Below are 17,723 nucleotides of genomic sequence, written 5' to 3' on the forward strand. Positions count from 1 at the left end.
TTAGTGTTTTTGTAATAGTCTGTACTTTAGAGATATTCTGTGAAATTGATTTTTTACCAATTATCTCCGTTTTCTCAGAGATACGAAATATTGGAATTCTTTGAAAGGTACTGAAGCAAAAACGATAATAAAAGCCAAATTATCCTCTTTATATTTTTGCTGTGAAAAACTGAAAAAAAAAAATGGGCACCTGAGTGGCTCAGTCAGTTAGGCATCTGACTCTTGATCTCAGCTCAGGTCATGATCTCATGGTTCATGAGACTGAACCCTGCATCAGGCTCTGTGCTGACAGTGTGGACCCTGCTTGGGATTCTCTCTCTCCCTCTCTCTCTCTCTCTCTTTCTGTGCCCTCCCCCACTCGCACCTGTGTGTGCTCGCTCTCTCTCTCTCTCTCTCAAAATAAATAAATAAACTTTTAAAAAAACTAAAAAAAAAAAAAGTTTATAGGTCACTCAATGCAGCTCAGTTTTTTGGCAGACATTAATACTGTACTTTAATTTTTAATAATATTTGCCCAAATTTTTTATACTAAAAATTCATTTCTAAAGGAATACCTTTCCCTTGTGCTGAAAAAGGCATTTATTTCCATTTGCATCTTTTTATCAGGTAAGTTTTTTTTCCTCCCAAAGCTCCCAGGAAAAAATAAAGATCAAGTCATTTAAAATGGAACACATCATGGGGGCCAGAATGGCCAAGGAAGTAGGTAACAAGCTGAACCTTTGCTTTATCCCTTTGGCTTTTCATGTCTCATGTCCCAGGCTTTCAAGATCTCCAGAAGCCTACCCAGTTTTCCCTCTGTTCATAGCTAGTGGGGTAACAGGAAAAACATAGGCTTTGAGGTCAAATGCTGCCAATAAGCTACATGATTTTGAGAAAATTACTTCATCACACAAAGCCTGTTTCCTCATCTGAAAATGAGATTAATGATGGAAATCTCAGTTTTGTTGTGAAGATTAAGCGAGTCAACGTTTGTAAAGTATCTAACCTCAGCACACAATAAATATATCTATATTCATATTATAATTATTGTCATTTTCTTTCTTTCAGTGGCATGGCTTTTAATTAGTACTATCTTTCTGAAAGTGACCTTCTTTAGCTTGGTCTTGCAAATCCCTCCTCCCCCAGCCTCAGTTCCAGCCCTGGGATGCAGCTCAGCCCAGACTCCGAAACAAAGGGACAGCAAGAACAAGTAGACGCTGAAATGGCTAATAAATATTGCTAAATCTCTATAAGTCTGATTGAAGAAAAGAGAGAAGGCACAAATAAAAAGTATTAGGAATGAAAAACAGAAACAGAAATACTGATGTGCAAATTAAAAAGAAAAAATTATGAACAATTTTTGCCAATAATCTGATAACTTAATTGAAATAGGTAATTACCTAGAAAAATATTAATTGTCAAAAATGACTATAGAAGATATAGAAAACCTGAATGGTCCTATGCCATTTACAAAATTTAATCTCTAATTTAAAATCTTTCTCAGCTGAGTAAGTACATGGAGTTTATTATACTATTCTCTCCACTTTTTATTATGGAAAATTTTAAGTATATGCAAAAGTTAAAATAATAATTTCTCATATAGAAATGTTTTTGCAGGTAAGTTTTATCAAACATTCAAGAAAGAGGGATTCTAATCTCTCATTAATTTTTTCAGATAAGAAAAAACAGTACAACTTACTTTTTATGCTAATATAATCTTAATGCCAAAAATAGACAAGAATGAGATGAGAAAGGAAATTTTAGACCAGAGAAGCTATAATGGGAACTGGGGCATGTTGAACTCTATGGTGACCTGGCCTTTCAATTTTTATCATCCTTCCTCTTTTATGTTGTAATTTATCTTATTTAAACTTCAGTCCTTCCACTAATGCCTGATAAATCCACACACCTGCAGGGTGGTGTTGTAGATGGATGTGAGGAATAAAGCCTGTCCTATACATAATGTCCTGGCTCTTCAGAGACCCAGAGACTAGATGCAGAGGCTCTAGACCATGTGTTCTAGAAAGGAATCCTAAGTAAACAGTGGGGATATCAGTGACTCTTAATGGTTGTGCTGCCCCCTTCTCTAGGTGACTATTCAAAGAAATGATTTCATCTGATCACATCTTATGAATCAGCCAGGTACATCCCACAGCAGCCCTATGGCCATGGCTCAGGACAGGCTGATGCCTTTCCCCTACTCATCTCATTAGAAGCAAAGCCCACGACCTGACCTGCTGCCCTTGTCCCCCAAGGTGTTACATCAGAGGTTCAGAGCTATCAACTACTGTACTCGTGTGGCCCTCCAGCCAGCAGTGTGTCCTCATTTGAGTCATAAGCCCAACTCTATACTATATTGCTAAGTGAGACTAATTTTAGTAACTTCAGAAACTAAAATATTCTTGCACTTGGCAATTTCCCATTGTCCAAGGCTAGATCATTGCTAACAGGACCCACGTAAACAGGGATGGGCATGAAATATTTAAAAGACTGACATTATCTGCCCGATTGATGTAGAGAGTTCATTTGGGGAGTACTAAAAGGTAAGTTTGGTTATACCAAGCTAGACCCAGGGGAGAATGGTGTTACTTGTTTGAATAAACCATGGGGGAGGGGTCCAGCATTCTTTTAGCAGCAGTGTAATTTTAATGAGTAAAATTATATAGAAACCTTCAATATATAAAGCTGATGAAATCAGAGCTGGTCTTCTTATAGAAGGAAGATGGAGATTCAGAAATTCACCCACTTGACTTTCTCCTATCCTCTGAGTCAACCCCTCTAGAACGCAGACTCCTTCCCTCAGCACTATGGGTATTGGGCACACAGCTCAAAGTCCACTGCCATGTGACATTAAAGTTCCACTTAAAATCTTTGTCACAGAGTCATCCATAATATGGAGTTAGGAGGTTTATGTAAAACAGACCCTCCACTTTGCCAGTGAGAAAACTGTGAGAAGGAGAGTCTTCCTGACCTGTCTGAACTCCATGTCTACTCAATGGCAGAGGCAAAAAATATTATATATTCACCTTGACTCCCACCTCCTCCTATTTCCACCACACCCTACTGAAGTTTCGCCAATTAATTAAATGGAATTGGTGAACTTGCATCTACTACTGACTCCTGTATTGTTAACTATTCCCATACCTCAATGATACGTGTACACACTTCTGCACGGTTCTAAGGATATGTGTAGCAGAAGTCCTGGCTAGGCTTTGGATGAGGCCTGCAGAGATAGATGGCCCAGCCACACACACACACACACACACACACACACACACACACACACACACGTCATCCACTAAGCATCATGGTTGCCAGAAGCAACTTGAACTTGTTGAGCCTGAGGGCAGGTAGAACAGGGCCAGGGAAGGGGAATCAACAGAAGGGAGGAATAGGGAGACTGTGGGGTTCCCTGGAAAAGAGCCTACTGTGCTAGATAAAAGGATTGGATCTGATGGTCCAATCTCACCAGCAGAACCTGAGGGATGGGGGGAATGGCAATTCCAGGTATGACAAATGCCTCTGCCTAGATGTTGCCCCAAACTCAACCACACTGACAGTGTGTACATGACTTGTGAAAGAGAAGAGGTGTGGAATACAGACTATTTAATAAGCTGTAAGTCCTAGAGGAGCCAGCACCCAGAATCTCCATAGAAGGTCCCCCCACAAAAGAGATTAAAAAGGTGTTTCCCTACTAGCAAGAGTGGTGGCAAGCCTCAGGAGGCAACAGACACTGCATCCTTCCCCCGAGCCTACTCCCCACCCCCAAACAAGGGTCAGCAGCCTGAAGGAACCTCAAAGCTACAAGAGACCTGAAGTTCCAAAAGCAAAGCAAGGCCTCCCTTTAAGTCCAACACAGGAAACTACAGAAAATCACACTGATTGGCCCGGCTTGTGTCACATGACAACTCCCGAACCAATCGCCATGGGGAAAGGATATATGCCACAAGTGGCACGTGGAAGTCAGGTGTGCTTTGGGCCAGCCAGCCTCTCCCAACCATACATCATCGAGGAGGAATGGCAGGACCCCTGAAGCTGAAGATAAATGGGGGAGGGGTGGTGAACAGACCAAACACCGCAGATTCTTAGGCTGAGAAATTTCTAGACTGTTACCTAAAAACAATCAAGAATAAAAGGTTTGAATAAGCTGAAATCCTTATAGAGAGGAGTATCTAAAAAAAGGAGATGCATGGGGCGCCTGGGTGGCGCAGTCGGTTAAGCGTCCGACTTCAGCCAGGTCACGATCTCGCGGTCCGTGAGTTCGAGCCCCGCATCAGGCTCTGGGCTGATGGCTCAGAGCCTGGAGCCTGTTTCCGATTCTGTGTCTCCCTCTCTCTCTGCCCCTCCCCTGTTCATGCTCTGTCTCTCTCTGTCCCAAAAATAAATTTAAAAAAAAAAAAAAAAAAAAAAAAAAAAGGAGATGCAGAAGAAAATTTAAGAAGGTAACCATCATAGGCTAGGGGATAAGGACACTGATAAGGAGCTAACACAACCAAAGATGGAATAACAAGAATACAGACGATAAAAGGAATAAACTAAAGATCAATAAAAGCTACCACCTAGTCATACCTCCCAACAGTACATCTATGGTTTCATTTTATCCTCCTCAACAGCCCTGCCTCAAAAACTGTCATCCCCCAGCAAGAGCTAAGCAATCTGGGTTTCACGAGGTCATATCATCCAAAGTCATTTAGCTAGTTCCACAGCAGAATTCAAAATCAAGCCCAGGTGTGAAGGACCTCTAAATCTCTCCCACCCCTTTCACGTCCCTCAGCCCCCTCCCACACCATACTGTCTCCCCTGTTCTGCAGTTTTAAAACCAAATCATGAGGATTTTGGAGCTGGTGTATTTTTGAAGCTACGGTAACAGCCATATTAGAGGCTAGTGTATAAGAATTCGATAACTACTGAGAGTCTAACTGGAATGGAGAGAAGAAAATTGGAAAACCAGCAAGGTGTAAGGTAGTGCTTCTTGGGTATTAAAAGCATCTCTGAATGCTTATTAAAACTACACCTTTGGGGCACCTGGGTGGCTCAGTCAGTTAAGCATCTGACTTCAGCTTAGGTCATGATCTCGCGGTTCACGAGTTCAAGCCCCACGTCAGGCTCTGTGCTGTCAGCTTAGAGCCTGCAGCCTCCTTCGGATTCTGTGTCTCCCTCTCTCTCTGCCCCTCCCCCACTTGCATTCTGTCTCTGTCTCTCAAAAATAAATAAAAACTTCAAAAAATTAAAAAAAAACTACTCCTTCCAGGGGTGCCTGGCTGGCTTGGTAAAGGGGAGCATGGGACTCTCAATCTCAGGGTCATGAGTTCAAGCCCCACACTGGGGGTGAAGCCTACTTAAATTTTTTTAAAAAGTTTAAAAAAACAAAAACTGCACCCTCTAGGTCCTCATCCCCCGAGATTCAAGGTTTTTAGGTGTGGGGCGAAGCCCAAGAATGCCAGCTTCAACAAGCACCAGTGATTCTGAGGTAGGCCATTGGCAGACCAGTGTTCAAAAACACTAGTGAGAAACCAGGGCAATTAATAATGGCAGAGTGTGCGAAAAATTGGAGAGAGATGTATGTAGTCTAATACTGTGCATACTGGGAAAAGAGGAAAAAGAAACATGTCAAAGGCGACCACTGAATTTACTTATCTCTGCTTTTGAAGATGGATGTCATCTTTGTCCCAGAAAGAGAATATTCTGGAAAAACTAAGCAACTAGAAGGGGCAGGGGGAGGGGGAAGTATCTCCTGCATCACTAAGTGGCAAAGTACCAAACCTAAGCAAAGGCTTAAAATAATTATTAATACTTGATCTAAGGTTATAAAAGAATAAGGAAAGAAAATAAGAGGAAAGAATACACTAAGTCAATGTTATTGATTTACACTCTCTGAAAGAAATGCCAGACTATTATTTAGATGTCAAAATAACTCCAAGAAGAGTACAAGGCTGTTTTGATCATTTGAAACCAAATACCTGCTTTCTCTGAGATGGGGCTTTCAGACATAGAGCCTCCTTAAATACCACTGCGATGCTCTGAACAGATCACATTTCCCCTTCAAAGGTTACACCATGTTAAATTATATGCAATTTCAAAAAGAACAAGTCGTTGTCCTACTTTGAGTCCCCTTCTCTTAAAAGCATGTTTTGACTAAGATTAATTTATAGCCCAAGGAGATTTGGGGAGAGGAAAAAACCTTGAAATTGCAAGCAAAAATAACTAAGAATTCCGGTCACTTCTTAAATATCAAGTGATGTTGTTTTGGGAATAGGACCAGATTTGCACAGAACCACAGGTAAATGGACCAAACTTTGGGATTTGCAGTATCCAATAGACACTTCAAGGCAGGGGGAGGGGGGGTAATCTAGTGGATGCCACAGTTGTGGAGTATAGCCATAATGGAGCTCAACGTTGGGCAATTTGCTCAGCCTCTAAGCCCTTCACCAAATGGAAAGTGGTACACTAAGAAAACACGAGGGCAGAGATGCTCATTACCCCACAGGAGTGGTGTGAGACTAATTAGTGAGTGCTCCTGAAGCACTTAAGAATGGATCAGCTGGGCAGTTTGGCTCATTCGACATTAGGTTTCTGTAAAATGTGCCCGTGGCGGCATGGATAACTGCATCCTGACTGTTCCCATCACGATAGCCGTAGACGTGCTCATCTCTTTCTATACTAATAAGTCCCCTTATTTCCTTAATCAGATTTCTCCATAATAATGTATTGTTCATGTTTCTTTTTATTTATTTAAGTCTACTTGGTTATTTTGAGAGAGAGAGACAGAGAGCAGGGGAGGGGCAGAGAGAGAGTAGAGGGAGAGAATCCCCAGTAGGTTCTGGGCATTGTCAGCAAGGAGCCCGATGCAGAGCTCCAACCACGAACCACCAGATCATAACTTGAGCCGAAATCAAGAGCCGGAGGCTTAATCAACTGAGCCACTCAGGTGGCCCCGTTTCTTCTTTTTAAAACAAACCAAAAAAGGCATCTCTTTGTGCTTTTTAATATTTTCTTCACATATGCTAGGAATCTCTTTGTCAATCATTTATGTAACACTTACTCTACCAAATCAATGTAACTCATTAACTGAAGGGGCCCCAGGAGAGCCTGTGTGGCAGGTGGTACTAGGGTTCATTCACCCACCTGAGGAAGAAAAACGTCCTTATACACCTCAGCTTTTGCATAGGGTCACTTTGGTAATTCCACGTCCAGAATTTTTTGATTATTCAGATGCAAATTACTGAAGGGAAGATGTTTTCAATGGGATAGGGATTAAGTACTTGCATTGCAGTTTTGATCTGTTGGGCCATTTCCTGGGTCCTTGGATTTTAAACTCTGGCCCAAGACTCACTTCCTTTGAGGATCTATGGTCTGCTAGGACCGCCATGACAAAACACCTCAGACTTGGGGGCATAAGCCAGAGACATTTATTTTCTCCCAGTTCTGGAGGCTCGAAGTCCAAGATCAAGGTGTCAGCAGGTTTGGATTCTCCTGAAGCCTCTCTCCTTGGCTTGCATATGGACCTTCTCACTGTGTCTCACGTGGCCTTTCCTCTGTGTGCACACATCCCTGTATCTTTACCTCTTCTTATCTGAAAACCAGTACTATTGAAGTAGGCCCCCAGCCTCCAGGACTTCATGGTATTAGAGTTCTCCAGAGAAATAAGCCATAGGATATAAAAGGAGACGTCTATAGAATTGGTTCATGTGGTTACGGAGGCCAGGAAGTCCTAGAGTTTGCTGTCTGTCAGATGGAGAACCAGGAAAGCCAGTGGTATAAAACAGTTCAAGTCCAAAACCTGAGAAACAAGGGGTTGATTATTTCAGTCCCAGGCTGAGTCCCGAATCCCAAGAGCCAGGACTGTCAATGTCCGAGGTCTGGAGATGGATGCCTCAGCTCTTGTAGAGTGTAAATTCACCCTCCACTGCCATTTTGTTCTCTCTAGGCCTCTCAGTGGCTTGGATGATGCTCACCCACACTGGAGAGGGCCATCTGCTTGATACAGTTCACCAATTCAAATGCTAACTTCTTCCAGAAACACTCTCAAACACATCCAGAAATAATGTTTTACCAACTATCTGGGCATCCTTTAGCCTAGGAAAGTTGACATAACATCACATTCATTGAATGCTAATTATCTCCTCCAAGGGCCTGTCTCCAAACACAGTCACATTGAAGATTAAAGCCTCAACATATGAATTTGGAGGAGCACAATGCAGGCCATCACAGAGGATATACCAGACACATTAACAGAACCAAAAATAGAAACTCTGTAGAATGGTGGAGAAGTTTAAGCAATTGCTCTATGTTAACTTGACCCATAACACCATCAGAGCACAAGTACCATGAGTTAAACCATATTCCTGAAATAAATCAACTGTATATAGAATAAAAGCACTGAATTTATGGGAAGGGATTGGTCCTATTGCTAATTTCTATCTTTTAATATAATTAAAAGGGGCTTCTACTCAACCAGAACCCTTGGACATTCCTTTCAGATCCAAATGATAAAGGATGTCAAAATATGTATCTTGGAAACCAACTGTATTTAGCTTCTGATAGGGAAAAATTTTGTGGACAAAGCATTTAATAAACAAGAGAAGAGGGCTTTTCATTCAATATCCTTATGATACGAAAAGTGGCTATTAAACTTAATAGCCATTACTATTTCAATAAACAATGAACACAACCCAGAAAGCACTTTATCCAAAATGTATAACATCTATGCAAATCATCAACTGTGAGTAGCCAATGGCAAACTTGGGCTTCCAGCACTAATTTGCTATTGGCCCCCAGTACTTACTCTTCCCCTTCATCAAGATGCATGGCTCTACAATTCCCTGAGCCCTGATAGATATCTGTTGTGCATAGGACAGCATAGCCAAGGGGCAACTTATAACACGGATCATTTAAAGGAGGGATAAGATCCTGGAAATGGCCCTAGATTATATTAAATAGCATCTTAAAACAGATATAACCAAAGCCTACAGATAGCTTTTTCTGAACTTCAGACTACCCAACCTTTTCTGGCAGCTCATGACATTTCTATCAGCTGCCCCACACCTGACATCATCTAAGTGAAAATGTGCTGGGGCTCTCTTAGCCTAACCAATACTGTTAGCTTAAATTTCTCATTTGTCTTCATATTCTTTATTATTTTCTTCTTGTTTCTAGCATTGGGTTATTTCTTCTAAGCCCCAAATCCATACTACTTTAGATGACTATATCTGTATACAGTGTGTCTGACCTCCCATGAAAGTGTTCTATTTAACTTCACTATGCTGAAGAGTTATGGTGATGAAGACCTACTAATAATTATTAGCAAAGCAGGATGGTGGGGGGGGGGCGCAGATAGAATTACAGAGGATACACAAGAAGAAACAGCCCATAGGACAGACTTTCCTTTGTAGTAAAGAAACTTGTGTGTATATGGTGTCTGATTTGAGACATGTATGGCTGGTAATGGCATAAGAATTGGGAAAACATTTTTTACTAGCACTTACTGCAAGGGGGAAAGAACCGTGGCTGTTTTTTCTGTCAGTGGCACCCAAACTCTGAAGAACTTCCACAGAAAGGACCTACACTGTCCAAATTCTTCCCTGATTACTCTTCCCAAATTATGAACTAAAAAATAACACGGGAATGGTAGCTACACTGTCCTGTTGCTGTTCTACAGTAAGTCGTATTTTACTCCAGGAAGGAATATTTAAAGTGAAGAATACAAAACACTACATTCATATTAAATTCCCAAAGCAAACCGTCTACTTCCTTGGTTTAGAGTGACCGAGGTGGCCTTAATGTTTCCCTCAGCTTGACTAAACCTTAGACAGACTTATTCTTGACCCGAGACACTGACCACCCTTGCCTTGGAGCATTTTGTCTAAAAAAACTTGTAAATTATTTTTCTGCCACTTTCAGATATATGACATCTTTTTTAAAGCTTCTTGCCAGTTTTATAGTCCAGGGATGTCTTTCTCAAGGACCCGGGAGCCATTGTTTCCAAACGTAATCATCAAAGGAGATAGCAGCCTTATCTCCCAGTCTCTGGGGGAGGGCAGGAGCCCCATATGATGGCCTAATCACAGAGAAAACATTTGCGGACTCAGTAAATAACCCAATGTGCTCTACACATCGCACCCATCAACCTCCCGCTAACATCCTCCACCAGCTCATCCCAGCCCTTAAAAACCCTCCTGCCCTTTCTTTCAGTAAATCTGACTTCAGACTCCAGTTCCTCTCCCCTTTTGTAACAGTCTTGAATAAGGCCAACCTTGACTGTTTAACTTTGTTTACTGCAATTTTTGCTTTGACAAGAGTTTGTCGTTCCAATAACTCTGCTCTTCATGGAGAAGCGGGAAGGCTCCTTTTCTCTTGGTTTCAATGAGGTACTTACTTCACAGTTAACAAGGGATCCCTAATTTCTTCATGGTAAAGCGCCTACGAGACATGGACTGTTAATTGCAGGTAAGCTGTTTGAGAAGTCCATGTACACGTGTTAATAAGGAGCTCTAAAGATATTCATTGTTATCATCATTCATTCAACAAACATTTACTGAGCGTTGACCAGCAACTGTGCTTGGTCCTGAGTACACACTGGGAAGCACGCAGACCGGGTCTCAGCCTATAAGAAACTTCAGTCCAGCATCCGTGTTACAAGGAAAGCATTCATGGGAGGTTTTTTTGTTTGTTTGTTTGTTTGTTTGTTTTCTCTTTTGCCTTACTCTTTGCTCTGACCTTTGCAGACCCCCTTCTGTCTGGGGAGAAAGAGGATTATAGAAGGCATGCAAAGAGACAGACCACTGTAATGCAAATCATCACCTTCATGCATTCAAAGTGATGTTCTAACATAATATTGATTTCTTATTTGATGCATTTGTTTTAAAAAGAAAATTAAAATAATGAAGAATAACTTTATTAAAAAAAAAAAGTGATGTTTTTGTAGCAAGAGATGGCCCTTCAGCCTGGGGCTGTTGTCTTGAGAAAAGGTGTCCAGCTTTCTTATCTCCCCAGCAGCATATCAAGAGTCAGGCTTAGAGGACTAAGCCATGGGGGTCTTTATACTGGAGGCCTGGACAGGACCTGCCCTGTTTGGGCCCTGGGTGAACCGTGGTGAGGAGAAGGGAGCCCAGAGGCATGAGGCAAGACAAGTGCCTTACTCCACTCTGGCTGCTATAAAAAACAATGCCATAGATTGGGTGGCTTAGACAACAAACTTCTTTCTTTTAAGCTCAGGAGGCTCAGAGGTCTGAGATCAGGGAGGCAGCATGGTCGGGTTCTGGTAAGAACTCTCTTCCTGCTGTGTAGACATCTCTCTTCTTGGTGTGTCCTCACATAGCAGAGGGAGGCCAGGAGCTCTGGTCTCTTCCTCTTCTTACCAGAGCACTAAGCCAGGGGCGCCTGGGTGGCTCATTTGTTTAAGTGTGTGACTCTTGATCTCAACTCAGGTCTTTTTTTTTTTTTTTTTTAATTTACCTCCAAGTTAGTTAGCATATAGTGCAATAAAGATTTCAGGAGTAGAATCCAATGATTCATCCCTTACATATAAAACCCAGTGCTCATCCCAACAAGTGCCCTGCTTAATGCTCCTTACCCATTTGGCCCGTCCCTCCACCCACAATCCCTCCAGCAACCCTCAGATTATTCTCTATATTTAAGAGTCTTTTATGTTTTGTCCCCCTCCATGTTTTTATATTATTTTTGCTTCCCTTCCCTTATGTTTATCTGTTTTGGATCTAAATTCCACACATGAGTAAAGTCATATGATATTTGTCTTTCTCTGACTAGTTTTGCTTAGCATAATACCCTCTAGTTCCATCTGATAGGGAAAAATCTGTTATAAGATGGCCAACAGGACCGATAGGGAAATTCCAGTCGCCAACCCAAGACTTCCCTTCCGGGTTCTTCTTCCTACCCTGCTTGCCGCGCGTTCCAAATTTCTACTAATGCAGAATGTGGAAGTAACAGACTATAAATTGTTTCCTCTGCTTATGCTCAGGACTCAGACCTCTGGAGAGTGATCTCCTCTGAGCCCGCCAGTGTGGTGAAATAAATCTCCTGCCTTCCAAGATCTCCGAGTGCTGCTTGGTTCTTCCACTGGGTGATCCAGACCAGGTTCCGTAACACATCCATGTAGTTGTAAATGGCAAGATTTCATTCTTTTTGATTGCTGAGTAATACTCCATTATATATATACCACATCTTCTTTATCCATTTATTTGTTGATGGACATTTGGGGATCTCAGCTCAGGTCTTGGTCTCAGGGTCATGAGTTCAAGCCCCACGTTGGGCTCCATGCTGGGTATAAAACCTACTTAAAAACAAAACAAAACAAAGCACTAATCCCATTTGGGGGGCTATACTTTCATGACTTCATCTAAACCACTTCTCAAAGGTCCCAAAACCATCACACTGGGGGTTTAGGTTTCAACATATGAATGGGGGTGGGGGGCGACAGAAACATGCAGTCTGTAACTACAAGCCAACAGGTAAACTATTTTTCAAGTGAGGACATCCAGGACAGAGTTGTGGCCAGACTACATGTGGCTACGGAGGAACCAGCTTACAGGCTGCCCCCCGTCTCAGTTCAGGGCCTGGACACATCCTGCAAAATCTGACAGCACACAAAAGCATGGTCATTCCAAAGGATGCCTTGAAGAGCAGTCATCCTGGGCCGCCCGGATTCCTGGCTTGGAGCCAGGTAGGGAATGAGGCTCAGAGGTCTGCAGGTAGCAACAGTCCGCAAGGGAGAGCTAGCTGATGTGTCCCACAGGTACTGCCCGGGACAGGCTGCAAGTTCACCAGCTACAGACAGAAGAACCAGCACAGGGAGGAGAGAACTATAAACACAACCCCCCCCACCTCCACCCAAAGCCATTTTAGGAAGGGAAACAAGGGAGACTCCCGGACCATGTTGCTCTTTAGGCAATTGCCTAAAGAAGCTATTTAAATTCAGTTGAGGCTTTTTAAATTAAATTGGATGAGCTAAAATTTAAACCGGAGGGGACTGAAAGCCAGATCTTACCCAGTAACCTGTGGGGTGGGCTCGGGGGAAATTGGATCACGCAGCCACAATGAAGGCTTTACATTTTCTCTGCAGTATCAGTTAAATTGATGACCCTGCACAGTAGGCAGCCTTGGTCGCTTGCAGAGGTACATTTCATCCCCATGACAGCTGGCACTCTGCTTGTCCTCATTTACAGATGAAGAGGAGGGGGCACAGGATGGATGACAAAAACTTTCCATGGTCCCAGAACTGGTAAGTGGTGTATCAGGACCCAAATTCAGGTGAGGCTCAGTCTAGAACCCACACTTGTAGCCCGTACCCTATACACCCCTAATCAGAAGACAGTTAAGCAGAAGGCCTGGGTAATCAGGATGCCCATTCAAGCAAAAAGAAGGTACCATATAAAGCTTTCATATCAAAACATCAAGCAAAAATGCCCTAGCAGCAAGCAAAGCTCCATGACTCCTAAGGGTCTTATACCCAGTGACACAATCTGCCCCCAAAACTAAAAAACAAAAGAAAAGAAAAGAAAAGAAAAGAAAAGAAAAAGCAGCAATAATTAAAGATGAGATGAGAGCAGTGAAGAGAAATGGAAGTTGGAAGAGATTCCCTGTGACAGCTTTATTTTTTAGGGAAAGAAAGACAAGAGACTGATTTTTCTTCCCACGACTCTGGATCAAACTGAGGTTTGATTAAAGAAATGACCTTGAACCAGAGCAGAGAATAATAAAAGATAATTTCCAGTAAGTATGCTAGCTCAAATTAATGACTTACTCTTTATTTTTAAACTGAATTCAGTAGAGATTTACATGCATTAGGTTACGATGATTAACATTTGAAATTTGACCTTGAAATAATCTTTACATTGTAAATTCTTAATGATCAAAACAATGTTCTCAGTGATTAAAACATATTAGTGATTAATTATTAAAGGAGAATAATTGCAAATACACATTCCTAAAATCTCAAGGCTTTTAAACCATTTGTACAAATGACTGGACATTTTTTAAATTTGCTAAGAAAAAAAACCCTCCATCTGATTCGCATTGTCTTTTTTCTTTTTTTTTCTTTTTTTTCTTTTTTTTTTTTGATTCACATTCTGAATCCAACAACAAGAGAAAAGGTACTTCTTGCAAGCTAGAAATGCACACAACTGTGATCGCATCAAAGCCAAAGAGAGTAAAGACAATTGTTCTGTATAAATCTGTAACATTAAGAAATAATCCCAAGAACTTCTTAAGAAAGGTTAATAAAAGACCAGTAGTTTTGATCATCATTTATCTTTTAAAAAACACTTTGAGGGGCACCTGGGTGGCTCAATCAGTTGAGTGTCTGACTTCGGCTCAGGTCACGATCTCACGGTTCATGGGTTCAAGCCCCAAGTCAGGCTCTTTGCTGGCAGCTCAGAGCCTGGAGCCTGCTTCAGATTCTGTGTCTCTCTCTTTCTCTGCCCCTCCCCTGCTCATGCTCTCTCTATCTCTCTCAAAAATAAATTTCAAAAAACATTTTAAAATTCTTAAAAAATACTTTGTAATCACTTTAATAACATACAGTCATGATCTTAATGCTATGCCTAATAACTATGACTGATGCCCAAGCTGATAACTGGAGAAGTGAGCTACCTAGCAAACTAGATTTGCCCAGGGGCACCTGGGTGGCTCAGTTGGTTAAGCATCTGAATTTGGCTGAATTTGGCTCTCACGGGTTCACGAGTTCTTGTCTCATATCAGGCTCTCTACTCTCAGCATAGAGCCCACTTCGGATCCCCAGTCCTCCTCTCTCCCTGCCCCTCTCCCCACCTTGCTCACTCTCTGTCTCTCTCAAAATAAATAAATAAACTGTAGAAAAAAAAAAAAAAAAAAAAACTAGATTTGCCTGAGCAGTTTTTCCTGAGTAAGAAGGTTTCAAGAAATAACTGTATCTCACACCATAGGGAAATAATACTCAACCAGATTTTGGCCCCATGTATTTTAAGCCATCTTTCCTGATGCCATGGCTCTTCTTAACTAGGATGCTCTTAGGGTGCCTGAGTGGCTCAGTCGGTTAAGTGTCCGACTTCAGCTCAGGTCATGATCTCATGGTTCATGAGTTTGAGCCCCACGTAGGCCTCTGGGCTGACAGCTCAGAGCCTGGAACCCGCTTCAGATTCTGTCTGCCTCTCCACTGCTTGCACTCTGTCTCTTACATTGTCTCAAAAATAAATAAACATAAAAAAAAAATTTTTTTAAACACTAGGATGCTCTTGCATGGAGATTTCCTCTTGACAAAAGGAGCCCCAGAGTGGGTACAAGCCAGGGCTGACTATGGCTGTCCTAGGGCCAGGATGAGGGCCTCTCAGGAACCCCTGCCTCCCAACAGCCGACACACCTGGCCAACTCTTTGGGGGAAGATCCAAAAGCATTCCCTACACTCTCCCCAAATCTGTCCCTGCTCAGTCTATGGTATTTTTGTTATAGCAGCCAGAGCAGACTAAGACAGTCTCACAAGGCTGAAATCAACTTGGAAGCCAGGTACATCCTCACTTGCAGGCTCAGTGAGGGAAAGAACCACTTCCAAGCAGCTTCAAGGTATGGACAGAATTTGTTTCCTTGGGTCTATGTGACTGAGGTCACCATTTTCTTGTTAGCTGTCAGCTGGGGACCACTCTCAGCTACTAGAGGGTGCTCTCAAGCCCTTGCCACATGGCCCTCCCCACATGGCCCTCACACTTCAAATCAATCTCTTCAGAAGGCACTCAGTCACTTTTAAGGGCTCATCTGATTAGGTCAGGCCCACTTTCAAAATCAACTGATTTGGAACCTTAACTATATCTGAGAAACTTCTTCATTTATGTCACATAACATAACCTAATCATTGTGCTCGCAATACCATCCACACTTGAGGAAGCAGAATTGCATAGGGTGTATATACCAGGAGTCCGAAATGGGGGGCCATCTCAGAATTCTATTGGCCTGGTTTCTCCGGGGAACACTGACTAACATACACAGTTATTCTGTGAGTTATATTTCAGGCTCCACTGGAGGTCTCTCCAAACCCAACGGGCCCTTTATTTTACACACTTTCATGCAAGAGTCAAAAATGGTAACCCCTTAAGGATTTTTTAATGTTCCTGACAGCCTAAAGGGTCCCAGCAAAGTTGTATTCCATGTAACCTTGAGTCTGTACTTGGTTTGCTTTCCACAGAATCCAATGACTGTCTGGTCCCTTTGATGCTATTTTTCTGCAGGTGCAATTTGTGTTCTCTTAGCCTGATGATATAGGAAGTGGGAGACAATAAAGAAAACAGGGAGTGCTCTTGTTGAAGGGGGTACCATAATCAGTATCAGATATTGTCAGCTGCATATAATTGAAAACCTAACAAAAAGGAGCTTAAAAAAAAATAAAGACAGTGTTACTTCACATAACAGAGATGTGGGTGGGGTGAGAGGGAGAGAAAGAGAGAGAGAATAGAGAAGGGAAAGAAGAAAGAAAGAGACGAGAGAAAGAGAGGCTCCAGGGTTGATTATTCAGTTGCTCATCAAGAACTTTCCCTCTTTCTTCTTTCCTTCTTCTACTCCTTCTTTCCTACTTTCTACTTTCTACTGACATCCTGAGGGTATTGCCTTGGGATGACTCCCTTCCTAGTCACAAAGAGGCTGCCATAGCTCCAGGCATCACGCAGAGATGACACCAACAACATCTAGAAGCACAAAGGTACTATTCCTTCTCAGTTGCCTCTTTTTACATTACAAAAGAGAGCATGAGGAGACCTACATTATGCTACCAAATACAATGAAAAACACCAATACTTCACAAACTCTTCCAAAGAAAAGAAGAGGAAACACTTCCAAACTTTTTTCATGAGGTGAGATTACCTAATCACCCTAATACCAAGACAAAGATATTATAAGGAAACCATAGACCAATATCCTCTATGAAGATAGACAGAAAAATCATCAACAACATATTGAGAAACCCAATCCAGCAACATTTAAAAAGGATTATGACCAAATGGGATTTATCCCAAGAATGCAAAGTTGGCTGATATGAAAATCACTTTATAAGGGGAAAACAGCCTTAGACAATTGGTAAACAAATAGATATGGCTGTGTTACAATAAAACTTTATTTACACACTTCTGGGTATACACCCAAAGAAATTGAAAGCTGCAACTCAAACAGATATTTGTACATCCATGTTCAGAGCAGCATTATCCACAATAGGCAAGAGGTAGAAACATCCCACGTGTCCAGCAACTGATGAACAGATAACAAAATATGTTATATACATACAGGGGAATATTACTCAGCCACAAAAAAGACGGAGATCCTGTCACATGCTACAAACTGCATAAACCTTAAGGACATTATGCTAAGTGTAATAAGCAAGTCACAAAAGGACACATACTACATGAGCCCACCCCTAGGAGGTAGCTAAAGGAGTCAAGCTCTTAGAAACAAAAAGGAGAACTGTAATTCCCAGGGGGGGAGGGGAGAAGGAAAAGGGGAGGTGTCATTCAATGGGTATAGAGTTTCAGTTTCACAAGAGGAAAGAGTTCTACAGATCTGTTGTACAATGACGTGAATACCGAACTGCACATCTGAAAATGGTTAAGATGATTAAGTTTTATGTTATGGGTTTTTCTCACAATAATAAAAAAAAAAGCAGTGATGCAAATTGAATAAGTTCTGGAGACCTAATGTACAATGCTGTGACTATAGTTAACAATATTATATTGTACATCCGAAATTTGCTAAGAGGGCAGATCTTAAGTGTCCTC

At 41.8% G+C, this 17,723-nt stretch overlaps 1 protein-coding gene across 2 annotated transcripts in view; it reads right to left on the reverse strand.

Moving 5' to 3' along the window:
• SETD4 (SET domain containing 4) overlaps positions 1-17,723 on the reverse strand; it is a 71,366-nt gene that overhangs the window by 5,202 nt on the left and 48,441 nt on the right. The window lies entirely within an intron of this gene.

This window comes from Prionailurus viverrinus, chromosome C2, assembly GCF_022837055.1.
Source record: "Prionailurus viverrinus isolate Anna chromosome C2, UM_Priviv_1.0, whole genome shotgun sequence".
Taxonomy (NCBI): Eukaryota; Metazoa; Chordata; class Mammalia; order Carnivora; family Felidae; genus Prionailurus; species Prionailurus viverrinus.